The sequence below is a fragment of the Anser anser genome (assembly GCF_964211835.1).
Source record: "Anser anser genome assembly, chromosome: 4".
Classification (NCBI taxonomy): Eukaryota; Metazoa; Chordata; class Aves; order Anseriformes; family Anatidae; genus Anser; species Anser anser.
Genome location: NC_139724.1, coordinates 49999754 through 50014765, shown reverse-complemented (window position 1 = coordinate 50014765; position 15012 = coordinate 49999754). Strand labels below are relative to the sequence as shown.

General features: G+C 38.6%; 1 protein-coding gene and 1 long non-coding RNA gene across 16 annotated transcripts in view; one reads left to right on the top strand and one right to left on the bottom strand.

Annotated features, from left to right (window-relative positions):
• LOC310899612 overlaps positions 1 to 13316 on the top strand; it is a 19702-nt gene extending 6386 nt beyond the window's left edge. The window contains exons 2-3 of the long non-coding RNA XR_014584428.1: positions 147 to 6593; positions 13191 to 13316. This is a non-coding gene — a long non-coding RNA (uncharacterized lncRNA). The remainder of the gene's footprint in view (positions 1 to 146; positions 6594 to 13190) is intronic.
• Positions 1 to 15012, bottom strand: part of LOC310899606 (uncharacterized protein) — an 84246-nt gene that overhangs the window by 5154 nt on the left and 64080 nt on the right. For 11 of the 15 annotated variants that reach the window (XM_083836212.1, XM_083836216.1, XM_083836207.1 and 8 more), the window contains one exon: positions 14886 to 15012. The gene's annotated coding sequence lies outside the window, so the exon portion shown is untranslated. Of the gene's footprint in view, positions 1 to 470; positions 598 to 1854 lie in introns of those variants that run through there. The other 4 variants (XR_014584418.1, XR_014584419.1, XR_014584420.1 and 1 more) reach the window with 2 other exon arrangements.

Here is a 15012-nt window from a genome sequence, read left to right as displayed (position 1 = left end):
GAGGCACTTGAGATCAAAACTGCTTTGATTCATGGCTCAGGCATCACGCTGTCATTATATTTATGTATCAAGTACAGGGTAGCAGCGACCTCATGCTTAGTTATTGCTTTTTCTGTACACACTACTGATTTTTAATATTTCTTTAGGTTCTGTATTGCACATGCACAGATTGGGAAGACGCAGTAAGGAACAACTTTAAGTCAACTCATTCCTCTGTTGTCCAAGGAAAACGAAGAACCCAACCAACTCGAGATGTCCCAAGCTCCTTGACACTGCAAAGCTGTAACCTTATTTCTGGCTCTACTCAAAAGCATCCAAAAACTGTGAATGCTGAACCAGCAGAGCTGCTGGACTGACTCTGTGTGGAAGTTCTTATGTCTTGGATGACAAAAGCAACATTTTCTCTGTATAATTACCTGACATTTGGCACCTGCATAAATATTCACACAGCTATATACGTAACTACTTACAGTGTATGAGTAGTAGGAATGAATCCACCGAGCAAACTGTCCAAATGTAAGCTACGGCAACCACGGTCTATTTTCCTCCTTAAGAGCTCATCCACTCATAGCGTGTGGTGGGTCACACAGGGGCCTTCTGGAAAAACAGCAGGCGACTTTCTTATGAAAAATGCTACTTAGCATGCAGAAGCGTTTACAAATATAGAAAAATACAGACTTTTCCAACTACTACCATGAGTGGCTGTTCTCCCTGCAACAGCAAATAAACCCAAACCCTCTGCACTGCTGGTGCACTCTGCTTCTCGAGTGGTAGCCCTGCAGTTGTCAGGATCATTATTTGTTACTCTTAGTATGGAGGCTACGTAAAGAATACAAATTTAGAGGTATCAGCTTTCATACAAAGTTTTAAAAAGTTTTGAAAAAATCAGTTCTTGCCTAGAAGATTTCACAGCACAATTTGAATTAGGAGCATGGAAGTATATTTTTACAGGAACACGTAGTTAGATAACTAGTTTTCTTTTTAAGAAAGTGTTTTACTATTGAGATCATTACTTTTTAATAAGTGAAGTTTTAGTGGAACATATTTACACTGAACACAGTTGCCTGGATGTGGAATAATGATTAATATTTCTGTTACTAAAGCCATTGCAAAACTGATTTTTCTGGTACAGAAACAAATATTCTTTGACACAGTACTAAGAAAATCAAGGAAAAGCAGGTACTGTTACCTCATACCTGGCCAAAACAAAATGAAGAAAAATCAATAGGAGGCAGATGGAAAAAGACAAAATCATTAGGAGGGAACTTTTATTTTCAGACTTCTAGAGACATTTTGTATGAACAACTTAGACTGGAAGTGGAAAAGCAGGCTTACTACTTTCTTTCATGTGGACATAATATACCTGTATATATGTCTGTATAATACACAGACACACAAAAAGAAATCCTTCAGTATTCTCATACCTTACACTATTTTTTTGCTAATTCAATAAGTCTAACAGAAATCTAGCCAGTTTAAATAGATTTCATAAAGACAGTAGGAAACCTTTATTTCTTTTTTTGTCCTTTACATCAGATGAAATAAAATGAATGTAATTTCTGGTAGAGGACGCCCACATGCTTGCAGGAGTCACGCTGTGTGTCAGGAGCACACCATCCTGTCTTTTAGACCTCCAGGCTGCTGTTCCCCTGCGTCACAGGGAAGCAAGTAGCACCAGGCAGCCTGCGTTTGGGCAGACAAGAGCGGTAAAATGCATCAGGTTCCTGCTCACTCAGTCAGCTCTGTTAGTTTGCCAGGCTGAGTCCGACTTAGCAAGGTCAGACTCCAGCATCACTTCTCAGAGGGATAATCAGCTCCCAACAAGCACGTCTGGCTGCTGGGGTGTGCACTCACCAGCATCCTGTGCTTTAGCTGCCCCTCTTTCTGCTTGGGCTGGAGCTGGGGTTATGTAGAGCACTATTCTGTCACTGGGAAATCACTGCTGCAAAGTGGAAGAGATGCTGGAAACTGCTGTCAGGACATTCGCCATTACACCAGCATTTTTGTCAGCTTCATTCCCTCGTGAGCCTTCGTGTTGTTCACTGATGTGAGGGTCACTCTGTGCCTTCAAGCCCAGCGTCCTGGTGGGCTGGGTGCTGAGGAGCCCACGTAACAGACCTGCTGTCTGCCAAAGACTGGGAACAAAGCAGAATAAAGTGGGTGATCATATCCTAGCAGGTAAAAATCATAAAGATGACAACCAGGAGAAAAACATGCTTTTCGCTGTTTCTTGTAAATATTCTTGGAAGCTTAGGACAGAAAAGTCAGGAAGAGCATAAGGTGTCATAGCCTTCAGGGAAAGATCAATTCAACCTACAGTAATGAGATTTTCCTTCCTAAATTCTTTAACTTCAGATTTTATATTGCTGTCTTCTCCGCTGAAAGAGCTCCTCAAACACACATATAATCTATGTAAATAAAAAAGTTTTATTGATGACATGAGTAAAAAGTTATCATTTGTTTCTTCTGGTAAATATCAGAAATAAAGACTCGGAAAGCAAGAGTGTCAGAAAGACTCCAATCAAACTATGAAGCTGGGAGTTCGGTGACAAAATAAAAAATTAATTCAAACAGCGCATGCTTAAACTATGTATCGTATATAATATACATTAATAAACATTAATTGTTTAACATAATCGTATTGATATATTATTAGCATATATTAAGACAGTCTAATTTTAATAATTATACCATATAATAATTAATCAATTTTTATATTAATTTATATATTAAAAATATATTGGTTATTTTTAAATGGGCTATAAAATGAAGGGAACTTTTCAAAAGAAAAACTATCAGCCTAAAGCACAACAGCAGCTAAAAGGGAAGCTGGCTATATAATACTTTGTAATACTATATAGTAGGCCAGAAGACTATAGTATGTATGTGGTCAAATTGCATCTCTTCTTCCTCCAAGAGCCGCAGAAAATTCTGGACAAGGATCGTTCAGCTGATGTTGTTGGCTGGCAGGATCTGTGGGGGTTAAGAAGGCGAGAGCTCACGTCTTGCTTCACCTATAAAAAGGCCTACAAATTTCAGTCAGGAAAGATCAAGATGACTCTTGTGGTCTGAAGTCTAATTATACTCTCCAAGGAACCAAAAAACTCTACGGTGAATTTTGACACAACCTTGTTTAAGGTTAAAACAACACAAAGTTAGTCTGAGTTTGAATCACTATGTAAATTAACAGGATGCTTGAAAACAGAGGTTAAGCTAATAACAACACTCAATGACACAGAATCATGTATCTTGTGTCCTTTGTGGACAACCCAGTAACAACACCGAGATCATGGGCGGCCATCAACATCATCATCAACATCATCGACCATCGCAGTGACCACGAGTGGATGCTTCTGAGCTCTGCTTTTGCTGCGCTTGTCTTCCCTGGTGGCAGATTTTTACTGACAGATCAGCTGAATCTCATTACTCCAAGGAGTCATGCTTCGGGAAGTGAACACCTTGAAATGTCACGACCTTTCCATGACAAGAAAAAATGTCACCAAGGAAAAGGGGAGGAAAAGGGGATAGAAGTAAAAGAAAGAGATTGAGGGTTGCAATTAGTGAAAACGTATTTATTTCAGAATCGTATAGCAACGGACTTTTTAATGGAAATAAAATTGCCACCTGAATAGCTACATTTCTAAGTTAGATATAAAATATATGCACTGGTTCATCTGTTGGTCAGTCCCTGGTGAAAGAAGGACTCCTGCTCTGCTACCCTGGTTTGACACAGGTGAAACAACAGAGATGTACCAGCTTTAAACTGATATAACAGTTGATGAAGCCCAACCAGTTGTCAATATATTTAGTGTCTGTTTTAGAAATTTTTATTTTAAAGCCACCACTTCAGTGTATGTCGGGGTTGGAGAGCTAACACTTCACTAGACACACATGACCTGACATTTCTGTCATTAGCCCTTTGTGATAAAAATTCTGAATTCAGAGACAGCTTCTGACTTTTCAAAAGGTTTAAATGAGGAAAGAACCATAGAGTTATGATGAGGAGAGGAGTTATCAGTGAAGTTATCTGAACGTTCACCTGCTGAAGTTTTGCTTTGGACAATCTTGTTACCTAGTAGCTCTGGGCTAAAAATTTGTGCATAGACTATTTTATATGTGATATTCTGTACTGCGTATATAGTTTTATTTCATCTTCTTCCCAAATAGCCCCAGAAGTCTTTGGGCTGAATTCCCTTTTGCCCCAATGACCAGGCAGGGTTATTATGGTGGTTTCCATTCTCAGGTGCCCACCCTGCTCCTCTTTTAAACTCTGCACACTTGTGAAATTAAAAATGTTATTTTTCACCTACAAAAAAGAAAAGGAAGCTGAAAGGAAATAGTCCCTGGTTGAATTACCTGGGAAAATATCTGTTGTCATTAATTTATACTCATTTGCACATCTAATCTTTTAATTAAAAGATTACAATACACAATACAACAATAACAGGAGTTGGGATCAGCCTACAAAGAGCAACCAAGCATGGGAAACAGGTTTCAGGTAAATACGATGATTTGAGGGAAGACTAAGAACAGCCCTTTATAAAGGAATTATGGTACATATTTGACAGTTTTATAAGCTTTTTTAACAATGTATTACCTAAATAGGAGTTTGGTTTCAATCTAAACACACTCAAAGAAAGAATAAGAACACAGTGCCATGCTCTGCTTCCTTTTCTAGACTGTTTTTCTGACATTTTGTGTACGTTTTTCAGCCCCATGGACAAACATATTTTGTACAGGACAGTACTTTTACAGCCATGAGTCCTTATTCCCAACATCCCCCAAGAAGAAAGGTGAACAGGGTAGGTATTACGTACTTTTCATAGATATGGAGACTATATAGAATAGAATATATGTATAGAAAGTATTTGTCAAAGGTCCCAAAGATAGCCATCTCAGGTTTGACTTCCCTGGCTCCTATTTCAATACGTGGAGGCATCTACTCTTCGCCCATTTGCTACAAGGAGAAGATAAATGCACATCCACCTGCCACCAGCGAACCCCTCGCAGCTACCAGAGGACAGAAAGGCAGTAAATCAAACCAGGGCACAGCTATAACCAATGGGCAGACAAAAATGAGACAAGGGATGCAAAGCTCCCTCCTTCCATCAGTACAAGGCTCTGTGCACGGTCACGAGGCTCCTAGATGGAAGAAGAGGAGCAGACCCTTCTCTTTATTGCTTCCGACCTGATTTGAAGGGGAGGCAGCACTTATGAGAAACTCTTGGTAATATCAAGTGATGAATATGCCCTGGCTGCTTATGCAGAATGACTGATCACTGTCATTTGCAATTTTCTCCTTTCAGAGGGCTTAATTTCATGACTGTCAGTCTGAATCTTTTGGTGTGTTTCGGGACTGAAGTGCTGCTTTTTATATGTATTTTTTAAGTTTGATTCAGAAGTGGCAGTTGGGATATTATCTTCCACAAAAATTGACACAGTCCAGTCATTTTGAATTGATTTATATCACATTGCACATTTCCAGATTAAAGTTCTGAAAAATTGTAAGTGCTTCTATACTTTAGACAGACTTACCACCTTCCCCAGCCGAAGGACACTTAAGAATTCTTAACGCTGAAACGGGCTTAATTCCATATACTGTGGATGACTCAAAACTCTTATTGTTTTTTTCCTTTTTCTTTCTCCTTTTTTGAGCGTATGTATTGATGACTGCCATAAAGCGACTGCAATATTTGTGTTACACTTGTGCAATAGGTGGAGTATCTAAAACTAGGAATGTTGTTTTATGATACATTTATTCTTTGAAAATTAAGAATAATCATAAGGTTCCTTACTTAATTTCTTTTGTTTTATTTCCACCTTCTCCCTTATTTTGACAGCATCCATTTCTGCAGTCCCAAGCAAATGAACCTTCTCTTTGGGATTCCTTTTAGGATGTCCACAGCTACATAAGAAAAATTGTGCTCGTCACACAATCTTTCCATTGACATTAATGAAGCCAAGATTGCAGCTCAAAGGCCTTTTTTGCAAACCCACAGCATAACTAAACCATTTGATCCACTAATCCATATGAAAAAATGTTACCAGAGAGCTGAAGAAAAGACCTCCATCTGTTCAGATTGTAAATCCAACCATCTAAGATTAGTCTTTTCCATATTAGTCATTAATGTTCATTTTATTAAAATGTTCTAGTTGATTTTTTTTTAATATTTTTCCTTTAGTAGCTCTCTTTACGTGACTCCTGCCTTCCTAACACCAGTGTACTCAAACTATACTGGGAACCTGGTTTGTTATAAATTGGACTTGTATGTTCTCCCTCAGTTAGCTCTGAATGCACTTTCAAGGCTAGTGAAACCTAATTCCAGAAAACATGATTTCAGAAAAATCACTGTCTTATATGGACATGGGATACCTGAATTTACAGACCTCTTGAAGATGTCTAAGGTGCAGAATATTCACAAAATCTAAATAAATGCTGAAGCTTCAGTTATGAACTTCTCTCAACAGTGATTTGGAGTTGGGTGTCTAATTCATATGTCTGGTTTGCCCTTAGGTGTCATTTCAAGACTGGAGGGCAGCATCCCAAAGACAGTGGCTGTGAACACACCCACCTGTTTTTCCCTCATATTTTGGTAGGAACTGATCTGTTTGTTTTGTTTTGTTTTGTTTCTGGTTTTGTTTTTTTTTTTCCCCCACATATACTTAATTTCATATTTGATAGAAATCCTCCTATTTCACTTGATATTATATATTTACTGATCATGAACCTTAATTAAAATACTGCTAGCTGCAAGATATTTCTATGCCTGTTCTGACCTCCTAAATGTGGAGTAGATAGAAAGTCACAAATGTCTTAACCTCATGAGCACTCCTGGATTTACACCTTTCTACTTAAGCAGATGCATTAATATTGCGCTGGTGCCTTATCACATGCAATCAATTAACTAGCATATAGTCAGTCTTCTGTAGCTAAAACTTGTCCCATATATAGTAGGTAAAAGCTTTAAGAGATTTGTGCAACTTCTGTATCCATTTTAGTTTACTGGTCTTGATTCATCCTTAATCATATCTAGGATAATATATCCTAGAATAGGTATGACAAACATTTTCACTATCTGAAAACAAGCCTTTTTAAATTTTATTTTTTTTTAAAGAACAGTCTTTGAAATAAAGAACTGGAACAAAAAGCTGTGTTCAAACCATTTAAATGCAAGGTCCGTAGGCCAGTGATGTGCAGTAGGGCTCTAAATTGAGGTTTTCAACTCCGGTTATATTTTCAGGTACACAAGTAATAACCTGCGGGGAGAAAAAGATGGTACTCAAGGTTATGATGATATGCATTGATACATTGTTAGAGAAGAGTGATCTCTTTATTTCAGTCTAGAGAACACCCCACACACCTATTACAAACATGAAACTATTTTCTTTCAGATTCTCAGTATAGTCCTAAGTAAACTGTTCAGTGAGCCTTCAAAATATTGTGCCTGATGAGATTTTTATTGCTAATACCTTGAACACAAACCTTTTTCTTTTTTTTTTTTTTGGCTAAAAAGAAAATGAATTTTAAGAAATATGAATCACCTTTGGGGAGGAAGAAAATGAGGAAAAACATGGTTGTTTTTTTAGAAAAGCGTGTGAATTTGAATTGATTATACAGGTTTCTCTGCTGCTGCCTCCAAAATCAGGTGGCTGTTGAAAACCTCAACGCTTTACCCCATCTTTACTGAATTCCATATGTTGAAATAACTGATATGTATTTTAAGACATAAAGAAAACTGTGGCTTTGAGTCAGACTGGGTTTTAGGTAACAATATTTATAACAGCAGGCTGTGAAAGTTTCCAGCTTCAAGGAGGCTGCATTAGTATTGTTAAGAAAAATCTTGAGCTGGTGGTCTAAATTTATGAATCGTCTAAGTGTGGACACCCCAGTGTTTGATCTTACACCTTTATACCAGACCCAAATGCAGTTCTTTGTCAAAGCCAAAGCTGTTTTAATAATATTGCCCTATAATCTTCCACTTTCAACCCAGATCATTTCCAAAGACAATAGCTTGTGCAATGCCTTGATCAACAGGGGCCAATGCACTGGACTACAGAAGGTCAAATAGAACAGACTAGAACTGAATAGCCTAGGTACACACTATCTTGGTTTTATGTTAGCAATAGAAAGTAGAGATAGTTTGAGATGCTTGTACTGGTCACCAGTAGATGACCAACATGCATCAGCTCTGATTATGCAGTAGAGACAAGGCTACCACACTGTTTTGCTGGTATCTCAGTACTGCAGTAGTTACTTCATGTTAACCTGCATGTAAATGGTGGACTCTGAAGAGCATCAGCCTACAACAGCTACATTGTGCTGACAAAAGACACTTTTAAAAGGTGAATAACTCCATACTGTTAGAATAGCCATCTTTTTTCTCTAGCACCCCTTGCTTTCCCTCTCTTTTCTAACCAAATGTCACAAAACAATATGTTGCAAACCAGAATTACCTACTACAAGGCTTCATGCTGGTTTTTGGTTAACTGTCAAGGAAAAGAAAGGTACGTGTGCTTTACCTTGCTTAGTTAGGAGAAGATTTACAAATTAGGTAATGCAGAACAAACCTTGAAGTGGCTGTCAATATAGCTATTTGTAGGATTTACTAGTACTAATAATGAATCTAAATAGAAGTAATAACCATTTTTGGACTGTTTTGAATTCCTTTCCTTCATAATATCAACAACACATTCAAATTTTAACAATAGCTCATTTACATTTTAAACTACTTAAGTCATTAAGGCTTGGAACTGTAGGACACTAAAGAACATCTCAGAACTATCATTACTATCATTACAACTCCACAGACTAATATAACACTGAATCAAACTGCTAAATATTTAATGATACTATGACCAAAAGTATAGAATGGGTCAATTTAATTTCTCTTCACTTGGCTAAGACCTTTTTATTTTTGTTATACAGTGTGGCAGTGGCAGTTGTGTATCGTTAATAAGGACAACAGATAAAAATTTCATCTGCACAGTAACTCCAATAGCAGGTTTCCATACGTCTCCAAAGGCCAAGTTTCAATCAGACAGTTTTCCCACATGAATGGCAACAGATGTCAGGCTGCCTTAATTACTGTTATTTTCTAAATTTTCTTTGGGTTTTCTTTTCATTTTTTCTTTTTCCTTTTTCTTTTTTTTTTTTCCAGCTAGTTAAGTACAATTTCACTTCAAAGGTAATCAGACTGTTACAAACCATTTCCTGCAGTTGTACGACAAGCACCTTAGACACAGGTTTTTAATATCAGCCAATACTTGAACTTTGCCCCTCCTAAAATGACTGTCTCTGCAATGTGCCAAGCTCCACTTCACTATAAAATGCCATGTCAGGTGTCTGGGTTCAGGTATTCAAAGTGGTTGTAAACCTAACTCACTACATATTTCCTATTGAAGTTGTTATACTAGTGTATGTGCTCTTTTATTATTTTTCTGAACCTGTTTAGGTGCAAGCGATAGAGTTCACCAATAAATGACTTCAAGGAATCTATATATGATATATACAAAATGGTGACACTGCAAGTGTTGCCTAATCCCTTAAGTATCAACCAGATTCTTACAGGAAAAGTTTGTTGGTTGTTTTTTGTTTGGTTTGTTTGGTTTTAATTTGGACCACCTTTGGAGTAGCCCTGGACATGGCAAGCAGTTAAAAAGGACTAGAAATTTGGCCCTGCCTAATTTATGAGAGGCTCGTAAAGAACTTTTCATCCTAAAGATATAATCCCACACTGAAACCTCTAAATAACTTCCACCATATTCAGACACTGTTGTAATGGTTGTAAGGATCTCCTAAATTGTAGATGATGAAATGAACACAGATTTACATGGAGAGGAAAGTGTAATAAAGTGTCATTCCCCCACAAACCCAGGGAAGATTTGATATACCCTGTGAAAGGGCAGTTGGAGGCAACATCCTGAGGTGGTTTATGTAGCCTCTTCAATTCTCTACTTAATACTTTGTCAATGGTAGTCTGCAATATATAGCAATTCCCACTAAAATTTGAGGTATTGGCATAAGATCGTAATCAGACTGAGACAGTAATCCTAACACTGCAGAGGTGTTGGTTTGAACAGCTGCAAAACATTTGCTTTGAAACATTTGAACAGAGGCTGATGCCTGGGCCTGGAGCTTCCTCCCTCCTGGAGGTTTGTATTCCAGGGCTGGGGAGAGCTGTATAACAGCACAGCTGCATGAAGAAGAAAGAGAAAGTGCCTTTGTGCCTGCCCAAGCAGTGCCACGACTCTGTAGGGATACAACCTAAAGCCATGGTATCCCCACACTGACGTGGTTGGCAGCTTATATCCCAGGCTCAAAGGTAGGTCGCAGGCAGGTGTTCTCTCCACGGGACCAGAGCAGAGCCCATCTGAAACAGAAGAAACCCCCTGAAGTATCTTCTGGTTCCCCACAGATCTGGTCCTGTTGGATGTTACTCACTAATGTAGACACAGCTACAGTTTTTGGAAAGAAAAACCGGCAATGGGAACGGCATCATGAGGAGGGTAGCCTTGTGAACACAGTGGTGGAGTTGGGGCCCATAAGCTAAAGGTCTTGCCCCAATATGTTTCCAGAGAGCATGAATTAATAAAAGCATACAAAGCCTTTTGGGGGAAGGAGGAGAGGAGCTCCTGGGACTCTCAAGGTGGGATCTGTTAAATGGGGACATATTTCAAGGTCCACTGCTATGGACATCTGTAGGGCTGCTGGTTTTTAGTGAGCTTTTGGCACTTAGGCCCCAAAGGGCCAGGCTCCCTATAACAGTGATTGGATTTGGAGAATTTAGCAGAGCCCCTAGTACAATTAGTATAGAAATTCGTGATATCAAGGCCTTTCCAGGCATGCAGCGTGGAGAATAAACCTGGAGTGGCCCAATTAGGGAATGCTTGATTTGCTGTTTTAACCATGCTTTTTGTAAATGCAGCTGTGTCTTGCATATGCACACATGCATGCATAACATGTCACAAATGGCCTCTCTCCAAAAAGGTACTTAGCAAAATGCCTTGAAATACAGTATACAAAGAGTCAGCTTCACACACAGAGGGTCCAGAGCAAATTGTCTGTCCTCAGTTCACTCTGTGCTTGGTTTGGCAATTTTTTTAATTTTTTTTTTCTGCAACAGCTAAGAGCAGAACATGGCCCACAGCCACTAAATACTAAAAATCAGAAAAATGAAGCAGGAGGTTGGTTCCTATCAGGGTATGAAAGTTGTCCTGAACAAAACCCTTGCAGCTTTTCCTACTATACTGTAGTAGCTATAGCACTAATCAGTCAGTCTCTTCTGATTGTTATTCCAGGCATGATCTTCTGGGATATTTTTAATGGTAAGACTGATTTTAAAAATTTGACAAGTTTCAAGAGGCACCTCCTACTTCTAGAGGCACATTGTCAAAGAATTAGACTCCAAGAATTAGACTCCAATTAGACTCCAAGTCCATTTCTTCAAGTGTCTCTTAAAAGGCCTCATTGGAAAAAAAAAAAAAAAAAAAAAGTAATTTGGCCTTATTTAGTGATATTTTCAGTGATACTGGCATCTTTGGGGGCACATTAAAATATCTTGACAGGAATTTTTCTTTTGCCCTGTCTCTCATAGTGGGAAGCCTAGGAAGCCCAAAACTGCAGCTCAGTATTTATTGACTGGGAATCACAAGGGAGAAGGATCTGCATTTCCAGCCTCAGTAGTGCTTGTTTCATTACATAAGATGTGGCGATAAAGTAGCTGTTAATGGCAGCAAATTGTAAAGAGTTTCACTCACCTTCCTCAGGTGCTAATAGCCTTTAGAGACTGATTCACAGTGAAGAAAATTGAATTTTTCTCTTCTCTGTCCTGCTGTCCTGACTTATTAAAAAAAAAAAAAATTGGTTTCACATGCGTCCTATCACCAGGGTAGCAGCTTATTTCATTCTTTCAGAGGGTATTAGAAAAATTAAAGCTGTATGTACCTTCTTAGCCCAGGAAGGATCTTTATGTATGTGCATGTACACAGGATTTTGAGACGCAAGACATGCCACTTGAGTCTATTTTTTTAAGACTGCATTTTAGGGAAGGTGCCATTGTGCAGGCAACCTATTAACATTGTTTCAGCACATGCTCCTGAATCACAATGTTGGCTTAAAATTCATAACTGACAAAAAATCTATTGCCTTTTCTTTTCAAAGAAAAAATCTTCATGTTCTCCAGCACTTATTTGTATCCAGGCAATTTATGAGAAATGCTTTTATAAAAGGAAATATGAGATGTTCATATTTACCCAACTTCCAAAAAAAAAATAATCTAGGAATAGAGAAAAATTGTCTCTGTTATACAGACTTAGCAATACTGGAAATGAAGACCAAAGAGGTGAAAACCTGCTGCCAGTTTAAGGTTGTGCATCTCTGCCCCAGTCTCAGGGCACCTAAGCAGAAAAATTAAGATTATTTTGAAAACGGTAATGCATTTGGGCAATGTATTCAGCTCATACATGCAAGTTATTTGAAATAACAGCTTATGCAAAAAATATTAAAAGAATCCCACACAGCTTCTTTGCTGATAATTTATGAGGGTGAATTTTCACCTTACTATAAACATAACCTAAATCTTGCACTGAATATATATATACATACACATTCTATATATGGAGATAGACAACTGCCAAGAATGGGAGTCTTTATAGTCCAATTCAAGCTGCTAATAATAGGAAAAAAAGTTGCAGATGGTTCACTGAAAAAAATAAACAAAATAGTTGCAGATGATTCACTGAAAATAAAACAAAAAACAAACAGTAAGAAAAAAGAAAAAAGACACAAATATAATATTCATGAAAATAGCATAAATAGACAATACAATAGAAGTATGCAAAAATTCTAGTGTATCTGCATTATACAACAAAATCTAATTCAAGTACTTACTTCATTTGTATGACAACAGATTTTTATACAAAGTTCTGATTTCCTCTTTTGGAAGTGTTGGTCAGGAAAAAGAAGAGAGATGTTTGATTCATTGTGTATCCATCTTCCCCATGCCCTTAAAAAGCAGAATATATGGCTCTGCTCTGAAGCATAATTAAGGTAGTAATAATATTCTGGAAATCTCTACCTGATACTAAACAGTGCTCTGTCAAGTCTTTCCAATATACAACTAGAGCATATATTTGTCTTTTGTTCTTTTCTCCTCCTGCAAACTTAATCTGTTTCAATATATGCTTCCCAGATACGATGTGTTTAAGAATTTACACCTCTGGCCTTAGTGGAAATGGAGCTGTAAGGACAGAAATTTCATTCAGAATTAAGCCTTAATTCAAACCGTGACCAACAGTACATGACTAGGAAGACAAACAATTTCTTTTTTCTGTTACCTTAACTCTTTGAACCTGCAGTATTGCGCCTCTGGAGATATAAAAATATTTTGCAGCAAATTAACTAGATAGATAGGTTTCCCAAGACTCTTTTAGAAGACAAATAACTATTGTGAGGGCTATCCTTGCTGTTTAATTCCTTAACAAACCATGGCCTGGAGCAGTTTGGACTGTGGCAGTGAAGGATTCAGCCCCCCTCCATGGTTGATCTAAGGCAGGTGCTCACGTTCACCACGATGGACCAGGACCTTTTCCCACCCTGGACTGGAAGATACATCATCCTTATTTAAAGACAAGCTTCCAAGCACAACCTTAACCTACAGACTGCTGCCAAACAACGGGCCCAAGGAGTACCAGAAGCCACCAAACGATAGAAAGACACATTAGAATCCAGAAACAGGAGCAGAGCATGGGGCTTTGCTCGCAAATGACCCAACACTAGACTGCATTTTGTTTCCAGGGTTATCTAGGAGGAGCTGTGGGCTCTACCGGCAATCTGGGCAGTAAGCCAGGAGCGCGGCGCTGTAGCCGTCAGAAGCTGGTTGTTCGGTGTCTTGTTCTGTCATTCTTCAAACCAATTACACTGCCCAGCTCTTGGGATACGCGACAATTACATGGCATGTGGGAACTCTTGGTGCCTTGCGTTTTCTTAGCTCAGCTCTGAACTCTCCTTGAATTATGCGTCAGTTGTCTCCGCAGTGAGCAGTCCTGTGGAGCAGCTCAAAGGGAAAGCAGACTGCAAGAATCCAGACCGACTTCACAGGCTTTCCTTTCCTAAATTCTTTGCTTACACAGGAGACAAGTCAATATTGCCACCAGTTAAAGGACTGCCATAGCAGTGGGGAATGAGGATTCCTGTCCTTGTCCTAAAGATTTTGAAAATCCTTTTACTAAGTTTGTGAAATCCTTTTTTCTTCACTCCTGTTAATTGGTAAAGACTGTTCCACAGTATTAATGCAGCGCAGAGCTGGAGTTGGCTGACTGTGGGCTCAGTACAAGGAGGAAAAGGGCAGAAGAGTCACATCTCTGCAGACTGGTGGGTAAACTCCTTGGTTAGCTCTCATATCTTTCAGTGTGAAGTTTCTGGTGCTTTATACAGCCAAGGTGCAACTCAAGGAAAATGAATCACTTTTCCACCTAAACCAAGTAAAGCTGGTGTCTCTAGGAAGAAGGAGATGGCAAAACATGCACCTCTCCACTGAGTCTGGGAGCCATTTATCACAAGGTCTTAACAAATCCTACATGGTCTCTCCACAACAGTTTGTTACAATTTCCATTTTCATCCTGTTAATACTGCGACTGCTAGTATTAACATCAAACTCTTCTCCGTACCTCTTCAGTTTTCCTTGTGTTCTCCCAGAAAACAATGTTAAGCTATTTTTCAGAAATATCTCACTTTCTACATTGGAAAGAATTTTCGGTTCCCAGTTATGAGTATTTTATGAGTATTTGAACATAACATGGGTATTCTGGGAGAAAATGCTTGTTTTTTCCCATAGTTCATATGTACATATCACAGTTTACAATTTCTGTGCTTCCATGAGTTCATTTACAGAAACTTCAGCCAACTGCTTTTAATCAAAGCCTAATCCACTTCAAACAGTGCTGGCTTCAGCAAGTCAGATTCACCCCCCGTTGTGGTGACAATTTGTTCTGGCAGGATGGTCCAGTGACTCC